Below are 18,924 nucleotides of genomic sequence, written 5' to 3' on the forward strand. Positions count from 1 at the left end.
TTAACCCCTTGCAATCAATAGCTGATTTTTTTCCTAATTCAGTGGAAATGATTACACCTTCCCATCTAGCACCAACTCCACAGGAAATAGCTATAGGGCATATTGCTCTCCATATTGACAATTTTAAGACTTTTTAAAGAATGCAAATCCTAGGATTGTTTGCAATAGGACTTTGATGTTTTGTAGTTTACAGACCTAGTGTGAAAAGTCTATGGTTTTGCTGTCTATACAGATCTGGATAAATGTAAGTGAGTTCAGATACCACTCCCTGTGTCTTTGGCTTATTAAGGTTTTGTGTTTGTACATGTTCTTCCTACATTTTGGTGCATACCACATATACAAAATCTCTGACGGGAATGGATGAGAAAAGATCATCTCGCAGAGATCATCAGCAGAGAAGTGAATTCAAGATTCATATTTTTTCTGTGTAATGAGCTTTGTACTTTTTCAGCTCACCTTGTTAATGGCACTGCTGTGACTGGGATGGTCTAGGAATCTAAACAGGACAACATTTATAGGAGGAGATGAGATGTTTTATTAGGAACAACTTGCAGAGTTGGCAAAATCGCATGTTTTAGATGCACAATCCTTTCTTCATCTTTCAAATCAGAAAGACAAGCAGCAGCTTTCAAAGCTAAATGCATGAATACAGGTGCTCAGAGTATAGTTAGAGAAGTATGAATTAAAGTATCTTTGGGCACGTTACCAGAGAAGAGAGAGAAGGAGGTAGATTGCTTTATAAGGACATGAAAAATGTACGACTAGTACAGAGATTGAGTCCTTTTGGTTTCCTGATACCATGTGCTTACAGGTATGTCAGTTATCTTTCTATTTATGTTTTTCTGTCTATCAGAATATACTTGCTTCCCTCAAAAGACAGAATAGAAAATGAAGTAATTAGTATCTGTTTTGGACTCTGACATCCCAAGTGCAATATAGTCGGAAAAATCAGGTTCTCGGGATTTCAAGCTTATATCCAAAAGCAGTGAGGAGTTGGCAAATTTTGGCGTTAATTTTCCTGTACCTGATTCCTGATGTGAAAACTCATCCTTTTTTTTATTTAGGGAATGGATGAGACAATTTTGTTAGGGACAGCATTCTCAGTGATAAACATGAAACAAGAACTCATCACGAAAATCTGGTGCACGCAGCGAATATGGCAAATATATGGTATGGAGAGGACGATTAAAAAAAAAAAATGAACAGACATCTTAATTCCTGATTGCTATCCAGTCCTCTGCTGAATAAGGCAAGGATCTGGAGGAAAGGGTGGCATGTCTGTGTGCAATCAAAGGCTGTTGTAGAGGAACATTTTCTAATTTTAGAATACTTGACTTTCCAATTTGAGTAACATTTATAACATCAGGTTTCAGTGTTTGATTAAATGGGATATTCAGCACTATTGTGCAAAATCTTTATGTTATGTCAGTAAAAAATAATAGAAAGAGAGAACATGGTGTTGAGCTTCTCAACCCCAGAACTCTGAGTGAAGGCTTTTGACTTTGATGTTGCACGTGTCCTCTGACTTGTTGTGAGACCCTTAAGAAGTCACCCTACCAGCTGTGCCTCAGCTTCCCTGAGGCCGGTGTCTTTGTAAAATAGGGCAGATAGATAATGCATCATTAAATAACAGGATTTTGTAATGGTAGTTTATATTTGGAAATATCAGTTTAGTAAATGATCAGCTTTGTAGTGCATATAGATGAATACTTTATTAGATTAACCTCTGCTTCATTTTGCACACAACATAATTACTGAATTCACCATTTCTTGATTTTCTTTGTGAAATGTCATTACAGGATATGTAAAAAATAAAAGAACACTTAGGTACTAATTATGGAACCATTTCTATTAGGATATTGAAGTTTTATTCAATTTTTCACCTACCTTAAATGTTACTATTCAATTTTTTGTTTTGTATGAAGATCACGGTATATTTTCATCATATTTATCAGAAAAAAATATTTTTGGAATGTTTAAACTAAATCTATTGCTTTATAATCTTCTATATGCTAAAGCTGGGATTAAAAGTTTAGTGTTTGACTGGGAGGGTTGTTTTGCCACTGAATGGCTGGTTTGCTCACCTTCAGGCTTCCTCTATATTAAAATCATTGTCAGGTAACATCAGATGTATCTTTGAGAGAAACTAATCAGACTTACTAACACTTTCACTTTATATTGCCATTAATCTTACTTTAATCAAAGTATCCATTTTCTTAAGTTATAACTGTCTTGAAGATGCCAGATGAGATCAAAGATCCTTTTTCTATCAGCGAGGAGAATGCTGTTGTTAAGCTCTCTGTTGTGTTGCAGAGCCTCGGGAGGCAGGATGGCAACCTCTTTGCGATGGCTGGTTATTCTGTCCCGGAGTACTCTAAGGCCATTCTCCAAGGCAGCATCTTTTCACGGTAAACCTGCCTTTGTATGGCCTGTAAGTCTGGCAGGCAATTAAATGAGTGATAATTGAGGAAACTCTGTAAAGTCCATTTTGTTTTGACTTAATTGGCAATCTGTTTATAAGACTATTATCACTTCATCCTTCTCCAACAAGTTGTTCACTTGAGTTACGCTATCAGTCCTCGTTCATGCTGATCTTGCTGACAGGGTAATTATTAAAGTATGTCATACTATTAGTAAAGATGGCGTATTGCATAATGTGTGTGTTCAGGTCACGGGGAGCAAAAAGAAGTTCTTATAATGATATAGAAATCGCTGTTGTAGGTGAAACACCTACTAGAAAGCCTCCACTTGTTTGGCATTTCCTTACCTTTTAGGATTTATGTTGGAAAAAGTATTAAGTAACCTCAAGCAAAATATGTTATGGAATATTGTGTAATGGATGCCACAGTCAAAAATGTAAAACATGGAGAACACGTTTCCATGGTACTCCATTGCAGAGAGGTTTGGTGGGAATGGTGGGACTGGTGTGCACAGAGAGTGAGTGGGGATGTCTGGATGCAGAAGGAATGGAAGGGATGGCAGAAAAGGGGTGTAGGATCAAAACACATCTCATGACACCCTGATCAGGAGGAGCCTGCAACCAGACGAAAATGAAGGACAAACTGCAAATGGGGAACCACCGAGATCTTCACTGCGAGGTAATTGCAGAAAGATGAAGAGCAGGGCTGGAGCCATGAAGAGACAGAAATCATAGGCCAGTGTCAGCTCTGTATGGCCCAAAAAGCACACCCAAACCCAGCAGTGGGCTGCAAGCCTGGGAAGAAGCCAGGGGTGTGATGGGGCTTTTCCCCAGCGTTGCTGTGGGGAGCCCTGGTCCAGGTGGTGTGGCCATTGTGCTCCTTGGTGCCCAGCTGCAGGGCAGCGTGCCTGGGCATGCTCGACTCGGCGCGCGGGAGGGCGTGGGTTGGAGGGGGTGAGCGAGTGAAATCAGTTTTGCTTTTAAAATAAAATCATCTTAAAATCACCCCTCCCTGAAGCCTCATGTTGAGCTATGTTAAACTGTGGCTACAGCATGGCAAATGTATCTGCTATGCTGTGACCTTGCAGTGTCTGTAAGGTGACAGTGTAACACGGCCAATAAAGCACAGCATTTTTCACATTTGGGGCTGTGCCCTGTAGAAGTAGCTGTCTGAAAAGAAGTAACGGGAGTGGGTCAGGTACGTGGGGGGAGAGGGAGTATTTAAAATGTTTGGCAGGAGATCAGGGGTGGGTATGAGTCACATTTCTGGCATGGTACGTATTTTTAGCATTTACTCCTTATGCTGTATCTTTTCTCATTTTATGATAAATAAATACGAACCCCGAGTGCGCCTCAGTAGCACCAGTCTTCTTTTTTGCATTCAGCAAAGCTGTTGTGGAGAGTTGGTGGTCTTGGGAGTGGGACCTGCCTGGTCTCTGTGTTTGGTGGGGAAGGGCAGCGGCCACTTATTAGCCCCACAGATCTTCAGTTTCTCTGTCCTGCTCAGAAAACCCTTTGTGATCTTTCCCTTCTCTCTCCAACCATTAAATAGAAATGTGAGATGCAACCACTGAGAGATGAAGCTCTGGTTTCTCCAGGCTCCTGAGAGTCAGACTGGAGAAGCAGGCTGGAGTGCTTGCAAAGAGATGGTGAGATCCATATGTCTCTTGTGGCTCTTTTGAAGGGAAAAGGATCATGGCGAACTCCAGGATTTTATCATTATAGACATTGTATGGCTTTTAATACTCTCCTCTCTACAGGAGACCTGTTCTCTGTGACTAGCAGTTAGGGAGTGAAAGGGAACACATGGTTTTCCTGCAAGTCAAATCACCATTCCATCTCAGATGTTATTTCTGAAGTTTTTATATAGTGATATGACTACTAATTAAAAAGGTAAAGAAATAATATTTAAAAGGATAAAACTTGGTTTTGTATGTTTAGCCAGTTAAGCACTAAATGTATGATCTCTGCACCAAGATGTGCTTTATGCCATGACCAAGGGCTTCAAGTTGTCTGCCCGAAATGTGGGTGACACTACTACGCTTTGAACTAATGATATCTAAGCATCTTTGGGTTGTTGGTCTAAGGATAGAAAAGATTCAAATTTCCCATTATTTATTTGAATTAGTAGTGTAGTGAAAACTCTACCTGGCATTGTAAAAAAAAATGTGCCCCACTGCAGAGTTGCACTGATGATCTGATAGTAGAAGCAAAAGGCAGTCTTGTGATGCTGACAGCTCAGATTTGTGTAACTACTTCACCTCAGAGTTACATGGATTAGTTTGTCCTTAAGTTTCTGCACATTTTAAGAAAAACAAAAATGTAAAACATCATCAACGTGTATTTGTGCTTCACAGAGGAATGTGCTTAGGCCTTTGCGGATGCCCAACAGGCAATCAGTGTGTCCAAAATGAAAGTACTTCTCTCTAGAAAAACAGTTTCTAAAGTATTTGCTACTTTCTTATATTGTTTTGCCAATACAAGTGGCAGGTAATTTTTTTTAATTATGTTTAATTTGCTAAGGAATCATGCAGATGCATTAATGATAATGGGAAAACAAGCCTACTTCTGCCTAATGAATTGGCATGCATTATGCCTGGTGGACTGAAAAGAAAGAACAAAATTTTAACCATTTTTTGAGTTTTTCATTTGTCGTATTCTTTACTCTTTCTTTTTGCACATTGTATTTTTTTTTTGAGGAATTTGAGGTGTTTTTCTCAGGACCTATCAATCTGCAATTGTCTGTGGATTCATAGTAACGATACGTGCAAGAAATGTGTGCATTATTTATTCTTTTGAAGTAAGTTACAAAAAATTGTACTTTCATTTAGAACAAAATATAGTAAGCATATAGTTTATCCACTTTACTCTTGGACCAATAAAAGCAACACCTAGCTTTCAGTGAGTAAACAGGGGATGGGAGGTGATAAATATAAATGTACTTGACCTTCTAAGTCCCTCAAGGTTTGAGCTGGAAATTTTCTTTGTCTTGAATCAGAGCAAAATTCGGCTTCTGTCTCCTAAAGTTCCCTTTCATGTCATTTTGGTGTACTCATTCTGTAGGACTCTGCTGTGGGATGTTCTGTAGAAGCAGGTGTGTGAGCATAAATGAATCTTTTAATGCATATTTTTATCATCCTGTGGCTACTTACGCAGTTTGAAAAAGAAAATGATGGTTATTAACTAATTGGAAAAGTGTGTTTCCTGTGTGTCCTGGGACTGTGGATTATAAAGAAAATCCCTCACACAGAAAATCTTTTTAATAATAACCTACTAAACCTATTAGTAAGCTTCATCAAGGCAAGAAGGTCAGTTACCCCCTGAGGATGATTTGCCTCCTCGTTCACCACTCCCATAATTAGCTCCCTTGTTGTAAATGTTTGGCACTGAGTAGTTGAGAGCAGGGCTATTAATCAGGAGAAGCAGGTGCTGTGTTTCAAGGTTACAGCAGCACTGTCCATAGCTGCCAGGTCTCGGGGACTGTTGCAGTGATGGTCTGAAAAGAAACCCCTCTCTGTATGGTTACCTGGTGCCACGCTCTCCACTTCTACCCTCAAAAGAAATGACCTGTTTTTAGTAAAGGCTGAATTTTCTGCTAGACTGAAGATGGCAGGTTGTATAGACCAGATCTGACATAAAGGTAAGTATTGGTTTTAATGGCATGACCTGATTTTCCTCCCTTTTTTCGCTTCATGCTCCTGGCTGATTTATGCCTGCTGGGGATGTTGGACCCATAGATTTTGGCCAATCTGACAGCTTGCTAAAAGGCTTATGTTGGTACTTTGGGAACACATGTAGCATTTCAGGCTGGAAAAGTATCTGTCCTAGAGGAGAAATTTGTTTTGCAGCCTGAACTAGCAGGAGAAAAATGGTCATCACAGTGTGAAGCGGATGGTGTGAGGAGGCTGAGTTGTGTAGCTAGGGAGAGAGTAAAAGAATACCAAAATGTTCCTCTCCTGAGCCATGCAAATTGTCCAGCCATGATTTCACTTATGGCACAGTACTGGGTTTAACGCTAATGAAAATATGCATGGGAGAACAGATGGATGAGAGCACACCACGGAAAACCAGCATAAACTCTGTTGAGCTCTAGGCAAAATTTATGGAGCTGATCGCTGGAGGGATGCGGTGCTGTGTAGAAAGGTATGTGTGTCTGGTCTCTTCTGGGTCTTTTATGAGAAGAGTTCAGAAGACTGGGCATGCGTGCAGGACTTTTTCCTTGTCATGTAAAGAAGATGCTATTTTTTCCTGTGGTTCTGGGTAAAATAAGTAGTTAAATTAGAAGAAATATGTGCAGGAATAGACAAGCAGGGAAATTGTCCCCCTTCCCCAGCTGCGTGATCAGTAGGCTTGTCCATGACTGCTTAATCTAGCTCAGGACTCAGCGCGGTCACCAAATTTGGACTAAAGAGCCAGGGTGATGCAAACTTGTATGGGCTCAGCAATTTGAAAAGAAAACCTGTCATGTTTGTCTTCTCGTTGCAACTCTTTTTCTCTTGAGTGAGATCCTAAGAGGCATTTCTTCATCTGCTGGCATTTGAAGAATTTAGGAAAATGTGTATTTTAGGCCCTGTCTTTTAATGCTATGATATTTTAATGAGCAGCCACTGGGAATTAGTACTGTGACATTAGTTTTGGGTGAGTACTTTGTAAAATCTGGCCCCTCTGTGTGAGGGAAAGGTTGTTCTTGGTCTCCTTGGAAATGCAATGACTTTGTTCTATTACTATCAGAAGAAAATGTTTGTTTTCTCTGAGCCTAACCCCTTTCTAAGAATGATCTGCTTTTATTGCTGGTGTACAAACACATCTGTTTTGATAGTTTGTGGTTGGTTTTTTTTTTTTTTTTAATAAATTGTATCTGAAATGAGCATCCAAGTCCAAGAGATTATATATAGAAATATGTAATTGCCCTTCTGTGAGTCTATTTAGGTGTCAACAAGCTGCCTATAAACTCCATTTATAACAATTAGGCAATTTGCACATTGTTTGCTAGAAGCTGTTGCTGTGAGAGGATCAAAGGTTGGGCTTGTTTGTGTTGCAGTTAACAAGCATGGCCAAGTGTAGCGAGTACCTACTCGGACAGAAGGGTAGGAGAGCACTCACCATCGGCGCTTTTGTTAACCTGGAGGCTGGGGGGTCAGCAGTGGCTGCTGGAGAGTGCTTGGCCGTCGGCACCGAACGCTGCTGGCAGGCTTGGGGACTTGAAGTGGATGGTCCTGACACTGTGCCTCCTGCAGTATGTTATGTGGTAGTCAGGTAGTGGTACGTATGTCATGTCTTTGGGTGTCTGTGGTTTAATTATGGCCCCAGCAGTGGTAGCGGTTCTAGTCATTCATTTAATCTTTTCAAACACACCGAAATGCATCAGTCCAAGTTTATGTTCAAAACCTTCACATTTAATAGGGAGCTAACTTAATGGTCTATTAACTGCATATCTTGCCCCATTAATGATATTTAGTACTCTTTCTTATCACTGTTTCAAGTCCACTACCATGTTTAGCATCTGGCACTGCCATTTAAATTGGGAAATGATCCAGTTTCTTCTGTGTTGGGACCATGGGCTGACTTGAGACACCAATCTCAAGCCCTTATCTTCTCTCGCTGTGGGAGACAAAAGACATTGCTGTGCAGGTCCTTGGACCACAGGGAAGGTGCTGGGGTCTGAGCCAAGGGCAGAACAAGGCTTTGGCTATGAATGCTGAGTGTTTTTAAGCCAGGATGCTTTGAAAGCCTGGCCGCAGGTGTGACTGGTGCTTATGGCCTTTTATTATTCCCTGGCTGGCACTTCTGTTCCGTGTTCCTAATGCTACAGATGAGAGCCTACAGCAACAACAGCCCAACGTTCAGCCTTTTCAATAAATAGTATTTACAGTGAAATGCGGTTCTCCGCTCAGAGATTGATTATTTTAATTGTCTTTATCTAATGAGAAAGATACAACATTTTGTAAGAAAGCAAACAATCTAATCAAAGTGCCTTAGAAGAGTAATGGATCCTTTTCTTTTTACTCTGGACAAGCCAGAAAAAGGTATTTTGCTTCAGATTAACTTCCTCAACATCTCTGTTTTGAGTCAATCAGCCTTCTCACAAGCGTTTGAGATTGACATGCAACAAAATATTTAACTAAATCTTCATATTATTTACCTTAAGATTACTTACTTGCTAACCATGTCTAAAAAAAGAATGTCTCATTTAAAAACTAAAATTTGAAATACTTCATTTTATTAAACAGTTCCTTGTGGCTTTTTTGTATCAAAATACTTCAATAGATTAAATAATTAAAAACTACCTTCTTAATGGAACTATTTAAAAAAATAAATGCCCCATTTTTTTTTTTTACCCCCTTATTTTAATTCTAGCACCATTTAGACCAGCATATGCTTGGAAATAAAGTGTATTTATTGCCACAAACTGGTATTACTTCAGTGTTAAATTTCAGCTTTCTCCAAAATACTCAATTATCTATTCAAAGTAGCAAAGTATTCAGGGCTTTGTTTTAGGGTAAAAAAAAAATTAAACCTTGCAAAGAATAATGCAATATATCAATTTTGGTTTTTTAAAAAATTATTTTAAATTTAAAATTTTTATTTTTGAAAGGGCAGATCAGAGGGCAGGTGTCCATACTCTGCATAAGAATGTTGATCACTGTGTGCCTGGCAACTTGGAAATGCCAAGTACTTATTAGATGTTTATAAAATGATTTTCAAGCACTTCAGCTGATGAGTACCCTGCAAATGGAGCCTCTTTTTGTGAAGAATATATGATGTATATGTATGTAATTGCTATTCCTGCACTTACAAAATCAGTTAGCCAGGTTTCAAAACACCAAGATCAACTTGAGTGAGTTGAGGTAGTCTAAAATAATTGGCAAAGCTTTCTAGTTTTATGCCTGTTTTATGCTGCCAGAAGCCCCCTGGGCACTTTGCCCTTTCTTTGGATGATGGGTGTGTGCTGCCTGATGTGCTCCATCCCCTGCTCACATGCTGGGTGCTCCCTTTCCCATACCATCACATTGCATCTCGTTGCCTTCCAGCTGTCATCATTTCAACCCTCTTCCACAGATTCTGTATTTCAATATTTCTCACCTGGCCTTTAATTGTGGTGTGATGGTGTTTTCCTTGGGAGTTTGTCTGCTTTCTCTCTCTGAAGTACCAGAGTGCTTCAGCCCCCTTGGTACTAACTGGGATTTGCAGCTCTTCATCTGGGCTTTGTGAGGCTGGTGGGAGGGGAAAAAAAAAAAACAACCAAAAACCACTTTCAAAGCCCTAGAACTATGATAAATCTCTGAGAATCCTTCATATTGTGTTAATGTACTTATGTATTTCAGAAGCTGGAGACCAAGCTACCGTATAAATCTTTAATGTTACGTACATGACTAAAATTTTAAATTACTGTTTTGTGACCTCATTGTAGAGGGATGGTGAGAAGAAATCCTACAGGAATGCAATATTCTTAATCCTGGGTTCCTCCGTTTATATTTTTATTTTCTTAGAAATTAAGTTGTCTGTGTTCAGCAACAATATACTTAGGCCAAATAGCTGAAAGGCATGTATTTGGGGTCTTACTTCTGGGACGTGAATTCCACAGTTAGCTATCTCTGTAGAAACGGCTTATCTTTCAAGTGTTGAGCATCCCCAGGCCACTGGGCAATCGGCAGACGTTGCTAGGGGTAAGCAGCTCGGGAAATCGGGTCATTCCTGTTTCGGTGACTGAGTCTGGAATTTAGTCCACCAAGTTTGTAAATGTTGCCCTAACTAAATAATATTGCTGACTTGGCAGGCTTTGGACAGTTTTAGTTTGACATGTCATGTGACACCGTCACTCTATTTTCCAGGCTGGTCCCTACATGTGTTAGAAATACAGAAGGGAGGCTGACTGGGCACAGAATTGAGTAATGCTTTTGTAGAATCTTTTTTCTTCCCACGGGGAGGATAAATGTCTTCATGGAAAATACCGCACAGGACAGATCTCCGTGTCTGTGCTCAGCATGTCCTTCGTAAGTGAATGGGTTTCCAAGCCAGTAATTGTGGATGAGTGCAGAGATGGGATTTGCCCCAGTGAGGAAATGATTTGCAGTGGGTTTGGTAAGGGTGGGCTGCCCACAGGGTCCAAGCCACCGTTACAGTTTGGTACCTCTGTGCAGTTTGTGGTTAATGGCAGTTTGACTAAGATGCCTGGCACGCAAGGCTGGGTCTGAAACCCTTCTAGAGATGGCAGAGAAGGTAAAGTGGGGAAATCAGAATGCCAGAGGAAAGTAAAGTTTGGGTAACTGACTTAAAATTCTTATTTCTTATAAAAATATAGAGAAACTTTCTTGATGATGCTTTATGACTCACCTGGATGTTGAAGTGGTGGTTGTATTTCAGTTTACCCCAGCAATTATTTTTATATATATATATAAATTCAATATATAATCTAGAAATAAACAGTATCAATTATCTACCGGAAAATGCAGCGATGGGTTTTATTTAAAGAAATGGCTTGTCTGCAAGCAAACCTGCTTGTTGAATTGTGAGCTAGCCAGTAGCTAAGCAACAGGTCATTTACCAGAGGTCATTGATCGCTGAACACTGATTCCTCCTCTGCTTCTTCTAAGGGAATGGTATTATCTTCAGGATATTTGTCTAAATAGTGTGCCCCCCCTTTTTTTTTTTTTTGGCACTATATCTTGTAAGGAGCAATGTTATTCTCATCATTGATGCAAACCTTACCCAAGCATTTATTTGTCTTTGTTTAAAGAGATCATGTTTTCCTGAAGGAACTGTAGGCCAGCAAGGACTAATTTTGCTGGAGTTTGAGAAAAGTTGTAGTTAAATCACCAAGGATTGTTCCTTTAAATCCCCACAGCAGACATAGTTTGGCTGCAGGTTGGCTCAGAGGTTGAATCATCACAGTGCAGAATGCATGAACTCTTATGGAAGACTGAATATACTAATTTATTTTTAATCTTAGAGCCCTTCACCACACTGAGGGGACCCACTGAATGATATTTGTTGCCTCCCAAATGTTGTCTTCGCTTAGCTCACTATGGTATTTCGTGAATAACTGAAATGTATACCTCTAGGCACGTTGTGTGATACCAGGCGCAGTGTGACAGCATGACTAATGTGCATCTACAATTAAATAAAGTTCCTGAAGATTTCTTTTTTCATATAATGGTGCCAAGAGACTTCAAAGACTTTGACGTTGACAGTTACAATAATTACACTGCATCCATTATCTCATTCTTGGTAAATTAGATTTCCTGAGTTGGCCTAAGCAGAGGTGCAGTGCCTCCCATTTTAACCTGCTGTCTGTAGTCTACTCAATATTTTGTCTACATACTGTATTTTCATCTACTGAGAACCAAATTTAAATCGGGGATTTTTTTTTTTTTTGCTGCCTAGATTACTTGCATATATCTAGTACATCTTGTTACTGATTCTTAATGTATCTCTTTCTGTATGATGGTCATACCTGGAGAATGAAGGTGATTAACACAATAGCTTGCAGGAAAAAAAGTTACAGCCAGGAACGTTAATGAATAAATAAAAATTAATGTATTTCTTGTTGGAACCCAGAACACATAACTTGCCTGTAGTGGTATTCATGTACTACTTTCTATTGCTTTTATACCTGACCTGGCTGGATATACTGCTGGGTGATTTCTCAGGTTTCTCATTTAGACTTTCCGTTTCTCATTAGCCTCAAGTCCCTGGGAAAGCTGATGACCAAAACCTTAAAAAAAAAAAAACCAACAAAAAAAACACCAAACCTTAAAAAAAAGTAAAAAAAACAAATAAAAATGGTTGATGCTTTCTGGGGTATTTTTATGGGGTTTTAAAAAATACTACAACTTTTCAAGAGCATGTCCTGCCACTCACTCGCTGGATTGGAGATGCAGTGAATTGCTGAAGCATGTGCAGTTGCAGTGGGCCTGATTCATCCCTGCCCTGCTGCTATTGCAGCTGTTTGCAGCTGTGCAAAGCAAGTTCAAAATGCTGTCAGGTCAGAAGATAAGTATTTATTCTTATTTGCATTAAGGCTGATTTATACAACTGTTGTAGAAACGATGGGCTTGAAAACAGGAGTGAAGATATAAGGCTAGCACTTTCAGTCCCCTCCTGTGACGAGATAGTATTAAGTGACCTGAGTTTAAATGAGCTTTATGCTTACTTTACAAAAATGCAAGTGATAACGGTAGGTTCAGGGCAGTGGGGATTAGGTTTACTATATTTACAAGAGGTTGGCATGTGTTTATGTAATTCATTAAATTAAAGAAAAAAAAGTTGAGTAAGAAGAAAGTAGGCCGCATTTTGATTGAAATAGTTCTCATGACCAAATTGAACTGACAGGCTGGATCAATTCATGGGTCTTTTCCTCTCCTGCTGTGCAAAACCGTACTCGGATGATAAGAAAATTATGTTTTCATGATAGAACTCAACTAGTAACACACAGGGAGATGGAATTTAAACACATCCTGGCTCACCCTGTAGTATAGGCTCCCTTTTTAATCCACTGTTATTCTATATCGTTGTTTCTTTATCATGGGGATAAATGTCTAGTACTATTTTTTTACCTTCAAACTAAATTTTGCACTGCCAATAAGCCACCTTATTTCATAGCAGTGCAGCCTCATTGTGATAGTTGCAAACTGCGATCCTGTGACTGATGCTATTAAGTCATGTAATATACTGTGTTCTGTTGTCAAAATTTATTTTTGTTATTGTCAACATTTTAATAAGTCTAGGCAGAGTTTTAAATAACTGCTGCAGCAAAAGAAGCTTTTGGATGAGAAACATGGTGCCTGGTGGTTTGCAGAAAGGGAATGTGACTGAAGCGTACTTAGCGCTTTGGAAGTACAGTTTCTGAGATGACAAATCTTTGATTCATGCAGGGAATTGTTATCATTTAGATTTTTAATTGGAATTCTGGATAAATTCCTTATACTATTTTAAGTATCACATGTTAATGAAAAAGCAGTAGTCAGTGAACAATGAAATGAATTATTAGTCTTTAAGATTCAAACCAGTTTTAGTAAAACCATGAAAAAGAAATGAATGTGAACGTCAACAAGATAAACCTTTAGACTGTGACCAGAATTTGCAATCGCATTTCTGCCCTCTCCTGCAAATAAAGCATTTGCCTTCAGTTTAAGGTAGTTCAGAATAGCACCTGCCTTTTAGCCCAGGCCCCAAGGTGGGGGGTGTCTCAGGTGTCCCTTTCCTTGTGGGGCTAGAGGAGTCTCCAGCAGGTTGAGGGACTGCCTTGAGAGTGGTGTTTGCCTTGTCGTGCTCTTGTTACACAGGGACAAAGGAGCATTTTGGGCATTGCTTGGGAATCCATTGGTGCTGCTGAGGTCTGAACTGGCGTTGGGAATAGATAATTGTGAAACCAGAACTTATCTTGATTTTGTGGTGTGGGTTTTTTTGTTTGTTTTGGTTTTGTTTTTTTTAACACCCCCCCTGCTTTTCTTTGCTCTTTCAAGGTAGCCTGTTCAGCATCATGCAAAGAAGATTTTCTCCTTGCCTAACTTTTGGCCAATGAAGCTCTAATTCTGTATTAACTGTCTGTGCTGGCTCACCTTTTGCTCTGCAGGTGATCCAAGCTCCTACCTGTGACTATTAGAGCATTAAAAAGGGGGACAAAAGCAGACAGAGCTGCAGTAGATGCAGTGTGAGAGCTGTTGGGGAGCAGATTGCACTAGTGTTCCTCTTGGGGCTTGCAGGGAAGGACAGACCCTGGGGGAGAAGGTGGCAAAACAGCACCGTTCATTGAGAGAATTTTAAAAATCACAAGGTAGATGTGTCTGAGCCAAATGGATATTTGAAAAAATAATTAAAGACTTTTTCTGCTTGTGCAAGTGTCATGAGCCTCTCCTAATTTTTTTTGTATGATGTTCAGCATCCACACTTTAGCTCTTTACTGTACTCACAATTCTACTACTACTTAATGGTGGTTCATCCATGAAGTTACCAGTTTACCGTAACAGTCTCCTGATTGATGAAAGAACAGAGCAGCAGTCTTTGAACATTATTTGCCATACGTGTGACGTGTCACTCTGTGGCTATGTTTGTGCACACGCTTCCCTATTTGCCCAGCATCCTGGCTAGTAAATCTTGACAGTGAGGAAGACTGTGTGTTGAAAAAGTACCTGGAAGTGGCATAAATCTGGCTTAAGGAATTTGTTTAAGCGCTCCCCTGATCTGTGCAATAACTCATCTGTCGGAAGGTTATGGGAAGAAACTTTCACCTTACGTTTCTGATCTTACCTGGAGCAAAGCCTCAGATAGGTAGTTAGGATTTCTTTTTGGTAGCATCAGGGACTCGGATCTTACCACTGGTATTTTGACACCTGAGCAACTCTTAATTTATAATAAGAATAACGAATTGATAATGAATAGCTGCATGACCTGGCAGTTGTAGCACCTTCTTCCTTCATGCCTTTTCTCTTCATATATCTTTCTTTCATTTTTTAAAAAATACTCTGTATTCATTAGTTTCCCCCAGTTATCTCTCTCATTTGAATTATCTCATTTCAATAGCAATACCAGTATAGAGCAAGTGAATGAAAAACCTTCTTCAATGCTATACAGTGCATGCATTTGACAATGTAATAGTAATGCTCCTAAAATCACAGTTAGCCTGAGAGCTTTAAGATCCAGATATTCAGTTATACTTATATAAATGCAAAATGTTTGCATAGTGTACGCACAAAGGAAAAGCCTGTCTGAGTAGGGCATAGTCTTTCTCTTTTTGTTAAAAGTGACCACGCGTGTCTCTAAAGATTAACGGAGTGGTTGGAAAGAAATTAGGGTCTGGTTTGGTTAGAGGCTGTTTTTGGAAATAGCTTCCAGAACTTTTTAGAGAACAAAATCTTATGAAACTTTAGCAAAAAGAGAAGCAGTCAAGTGACAAGAAGTATCATGGCAGTACCCAAAGTGGGTCACAGAGCCAGGCTTTTTCGGGGTTTAGTTCTGAGGTAAATTAGAAGTTAGAAAGATGGATTTCAGTTGGGGATCCAAGGCAGAAGCATTTTCAATTGCTTTCCTACCAGAGCTGTTTTTACCATTCTCTAAGGTGCAATGTGATGGAGCATGTGAGTCCTGTGAACTAAAGCACAGCAGAAGACAGCCAAGCAAACCATACTGATATGAAGGAGAAAATATATCTTATTTGGCTTGTTTTAAACTTTTCAGAGGGAATGTTTTAAACATTTTCTATCACAAGCTCCAAAGCTTTCTATAGGAAAGTTAGGAGGTCCACCAACTTGTGCAGTGCTGTGCAGGCACCATCTGGAAATAGCAGCATCTTTTCTTTCTATTGATGCCCTCTGTTCCAGGTGGTGCATCTTATTTTTGAGAAACCAGCTGCTCATTTTGGTAACAGTTAACTATTTACTGGTTTTACAATAAAAAGTGACTTCAACTATTACTAAAAAATGATTATGCCTTTAGCAGTGATCTGGCTTTTTCGTATGATTTTTTTTTTTTTTAGGACTCCTGTCATTTCACAGAGAAGATGTTGTCTAATTACTTGACACAAAATGCCAATACCTTTATCTTAGGGAAAAGAATCAACTTTTAATACCACATCACTGATTAGTACTGAGATTTTTTGTGTTTAGGCAGCCAATGCAAGAGCAAAGCTTCAGTCTGTAAGTACATCTGCCTGCTTTATCCCTGTGTTTGGGTCTTTGTGAGCTTTGGGTTTGCTACATTTGATGCCGGTACTCGTATGTTGATGCCTGTAAATTAAATATCGAACCACTGTAGAATATATAACTTGCATCTGAACATGTCAGAGAAGTGCACGGGTACAGCCTGTATAGGGCCAAGCTCTCTGTATGAGGGACGGGGCTTCCCAAACGATGCAGAGAGGTCCATCGCTTTTGCAGGGAAATAGGTGAGGAGCAGATGCAGGCACCTGCATCCTGGTGGTGGTCTGAGTGCGCATCGCTCATAGGGGAGCCTGGAGCTGGGCTGGGGCTAAGGTATTTCTCCGGCATTCTTGGGAACCCCACAGTCTGCCAATGTTACCGTTTATTTTTCAGATTCAGAAGCAGATGTTGTATATTTGCATTTGTATAACATTTCTTCTGGATTTTAATTCATGACTGAAAAGTTAGATTTGACTGGGCAGTTATTTAACCTTTTTACCACCAGGGACTGGACTCCCCCTTTGTGCTTTTAGCCTCTTGTACTCTGTCAATGGGGGTGGCTGATTTTCTTTATTACTGACAGTAATGGTGTCCTGTCAGGCAAGTATTTGCAGCAATTTTCAAGAGGTGAGAAAGTGAAATGAGGTGACATATTGCTATAAACTTGAGCTATCACCACTTCTATGCAGCAGAGAAAAGATCCTGGAAATAAAGGCTAATGAGCTGTGCAAAGCACAGGGAAAGTCATAGAAAATAGGAATAACTTTTAAATATTTGCATGGTAGCCAAGTCCTCATCTACTGTAGAGTAGACAAGGAGCTTAAGAATTAATTACCTAGTTGATATGCATAGTTCATTAAGATGTAATTTTTAATTGTAATGCATATTGCACTTCATGTTGAATATCCACTGCAGGTCATAGCAAAGTTGTAGGTTGATTTGTTCTTCAGAAGAATTTAGTTGCTGCTCTGTCATCCTGACTTGACCTCAGGAAGCTCTCTGACAGCTCCCTGGAAGCTGAAGGTTTCCTTCACAGGAAAGTGATTTCCCTCCTCTTCAGAGACGCCCTTGCTACATTGTAAAAGGTAGGAATCAAAGGGCAATATTGAATTAAAAAAAAATCAGATTTTTTTTTTAAAAGGGATTGCCTTTAAATTGATAATTTCTGAAAAGTCAATCCATAAGAGAAAAAATTAAGATGATGTGTATAAGGCTTTCTTCCTAGTTTCTGTCCTTTTTTAAGTGGAGGGGGGGGGGGGGGGGGGGAAACAAACCCAAACCTTAAAAAGCAGCTCTCTGTGCTGTCCCTTACCTTCAGAGCTGTCAAGCCTGCTCAGGAAAAAATTTTTCTAATCTAAGAAAGAAACCATCCATTTTACATAGATTCTTTCTCAGCAAGGGCTTATGTTTGTAGTCTCATTCATTGACATGAAGAGGAGTCCCCTCCAAAGATGGATGTGCCACATTTCAACTCAGGATTTGTCTATTAGCTCATTCATGGGTCTTATACATTCACTGATTTAACCTTCGTGTGTTCTGGGGCCAATTTTTTGGATTCAGAAATTGCATTGTATACCAGAATGGATAAACACTGGTTATTTGGTGCAAATCCTGAAGAGAGAATAGAATTTGACTTGATTATCATTTTGTTGCATTTTTTAAAAAAGGTATGTTATTTACTCTGCTTCAAATGTTGAGTGGTCTTTTCAGATGCTCTCTTCAGTGTGACCAGAAATTTTTCTAATCTAAAAATCTATAAGATATTGATTTTTTTTTTTTTTTTTTTTGAGCGGTGACTTTCATACTTTGAAAGCATTATTAGTGGGACAGTACTGAACACTGTGCAGGCAGAGAAAGCAGGATGCCTCTGTGTGTGACCTACATTTCTTTCCTGGTCTTCACCTCTTTATCCTTCATTACAGTCAGAGGCCAACAGGCAGTCAGCAGAACTTGAGAGCAGCAAAAGACATTGTGGAAACCTCTGTCCTTGTATTGATCCTGTATTTGTAGCACCACTGAGACTGTATCTCTCCTTGGAGAGGATTAACCTCTCTCCTGGTTATCTTGGTGGGGTAGACCCCAAAGAGGTTCTGCCTCCATGTCCTCTAGGGCAAGCATGGGGGTACCCAGGGTGCAGCCTCCCTGTCTGCCCTTCATGTCTTGGCCCGAAATAGTCACTGGAAAAGACACAGAGCTCATCCTCCCCTGGCCTTGGCACTTGCCTATGTGTCACATCTAGTAACTGTAACTTCAAAGCTCTGAAATGGATGAAATAAGTCGAAATTAAGCAGTTTTAGGGTTGTCTGGATGTGGTGTCGGCCACTTGGGTTGCACACTATTTAGCTGCAGCCACATAATGTACCCTTTCACAGCTGGTGCTTCTAGCACATATACATATCAGGTAGAGCTGATGCTGGTGTAATCAGCAATTTTTGGATTTAATTTTCTTCTCTGAAACTGTTTTGGTCTATAATGTGGAGTAATTCCTGTGCTCTCTGCTCCTAGGCTTGCTCATTTGTAAAATGAGCAGCACTCAAAGGAGTAACACTCATGCGCTCAATTAACAGTAGCAGTGGCTAAAGATGCTCGTGCTGCCAACCTGTTTGTTACCCTCTCTCTGCTGGAGGCTCTCACACCTGCAGCACCAGAGGAATATGCACCTGCACATCGGTGCTTTGTTGCCTTAGACTTCTGCTGAAGCCCCGATGCGGGTGTCTCCCCTCCGGCGGCGGAGCTGAGTTTCAGGCAGAGTGGCAGAAGCTGCCGCCACTGCAGTGGATTAAGTGAATCGCTGTCCTAGCGCTGGTAGAGCGTAGTCCAGAGGGTCTTCTCCGCTCACGGCTTACAGCCTCAAATGTTACGTGCAAA

General features: G+C 40.0%; 1 protein-coding gene across 1 annotated transcript in view; it reads left to right on the forward strand.

Annotated features, from left to right (window-relative positions):
• The first annotated feature begins 5,878 nt into the window (after positions 1 to 5,878).
• The window catches only part of KIAA1549L (KIAA1549 like), a 103,102-nt gene continuing 90,056 nt past the window's right edge, over positions 5,879 to 18,924 (forward strand). The window contains exon 1 of the mRNA XM_087744189.1: positions 5,879 to 6,059. The gene's annotated coding sequence lies outside the window, so the exon portion shown is untranslated. The remainder of the gene's footprint in view (positions 6,060 to 18,924) is intronic.

This window comes from Nipponia nippon, unplaced genomic scaffold (genome assembly GCF_047370975.1).
Source record: "Nipponia nippon isolate SJK-2023a ecotype South Korea unplaced genomic scaffold, ASM4737097v1 scaffold_10, whole genome shotgun sequence".
Taxonomy (NCBI): Eukaryota; Metazoa; Chordata; class Aves; order Pelecaniformes; family Threskiornithidae; genus Nipponia; species Nipponia nippon.